The sequence below is a fragment of the Zalophus californianus genome, chromosome 3 (genome assembly GCF_009762305.2).
Source record: "Zalophus californianus isolate mZalCal1 chromosome 3, mZalCal1.pri.v2, whole genome shotgun sequence".
Classification (NCBI taxonomy): domain Eukaryota; kingdom Metazoa; phylum Chordata; class Mammalia; order Carnivora; family Otariidae; genus Zalophus; species Zalophus californianus.
The window spans coordinates 122064473-122066217 of record NC_045597.1 but is presented as its reverse complement, the minus strand read 5'-3'; positions in this window follow the sequence as shown (position 1 = coordinate 122066217).

The window sequence follows — 1745 nt, the reverse complement described above, 5'->3', positions numbered from 1 at the left end:
TATGATAGAGCTGGAAGTGGTGGGTACTCTTCAAGCAGATCTTACTAAAGTCCCCTAATGATCCATATTTGTTTAGCCAAACTAACTTTTATTCTGTTTTTTAACTTTTAGATAAAGGACTATTTTTTGTGTGTCTCCTGGGGTACAGTTAAGTGTTAAGCTCTGAAGTAGAGCTTTTATTTGGTATGGGATTTGATGAACTAAATGTATGTGCAGAATATATACTTTTTAGAATCCTTAGAACAGTGCCTAGCACAGATTAAGTACTATATAAAGTTCAAAGAAGGGATAAAGTGATGTAGATCAAGTTAGAATACTAAAGGCTTTGTGTATTGTATTAATAAGGATAATGTTTCCTGCTGTAACAAACAAATCTGAAAAAATATCAATGACTTAATAAAAGTTTCTTTCTTGCACATAAATAGTCCTCCCATATGGGATGTTCCTACTTGGTAGCTGGCCTTCCACATGATCTTTCTGGAACAGAGGATCCCTTCATCTTGTAACTCTGCTTTTCTCCAGGGCCTCCTGCTCATCTGCATCTAGCTTGTTGATGAGGAAAAAGAGGGTGAAGAAGACACATTCACTTCTTTTGACCTTATCCCCTAAGTGACAAGTGTTCCTTCACCCAAATTTCATTGGTGATAACTAGCCACATGACCATGTCGGCTGAAAGGGAGAATGGGGTTTCTCATCTAGCTGTGTGCAGAGGAAGAAGAGTAAATGCATTTGATGAAGAGCTGACCAGTCCTGGCCAGTTCTGGATACTTAGAATACACTTACCTCTTCCCTAAGGAGACGACCCAAAATGTCATGCAATAAACAAACCCAGTCTGAAATCTAAAACCTCTAGTGGAGATCCATTTCTCTCTCTCTGTCTCTGGTACAGAAATAGCTATTCATGTTCTGCTGGCTTATGATCTGAAGACAAGTTATTTCTGCTGCTTCCAGCACCCCCTTCCCCATCCAGCACACAATGGTGGGATGGAGAGAGGATAACGGCAATGCAAGCTCCCAAATGGAAAAGGCAACAATGAGAAACTCACAGCGTTTTGGCTGTCTTTGTTAGTTCAATAATAAAGTCCAGCTGGGCTGTGAAGTACCTTTGCCCTGTCAGTAGGGGAATTCCTTCCCAGGCTCTAATTACATCTTCTGGAAGATTCCAACTCCTTGTTTATTGTTCTTGGCCCCTGATGCCCTCAGTCTATGGGAACTTCTTCCATGTTCTCTTTGGTCACTCTGAAGAGGGTGTTAGACAGTTGTTTGGGTTCATTTTTGGGGGGCAATACAAGTCCCCCATGCATTAATTAAATTTTTGGTCTGTTTTGTTTCATTCTGTTCCGTGTGTCAATGATTACACCCAAAGTTTCCTTCTTTATTTATTGCTTTTTTTTCTTTGTTTTCTCATTCCTATGCTTCTCTACCTTAACTTAATGACTTGGGTAGGGAGATTGTATGGTTAATCTTTGCTGCAAGACTGAGACACTTTCTTCAATTAGGAAGTCTTGCTGGAACTTTGATGCCCAAAGCTTTGTTTGATCTTATCTAACTTACTATTTTGAAGTCCAGAAATAAACATCATTTACAACTAAGTAAAGCTCTTGACTCTCTAATTTTTAAAAAATTTTTACCACAAAATAAGCTACTCTTGCCTGAAGTCATCTCTTTCTTATAATACCTTGCTATGAACAACATAGAGTAGCACACAGCATTCTGACATCTTCCAACAACTTCCTTAAAAGCTA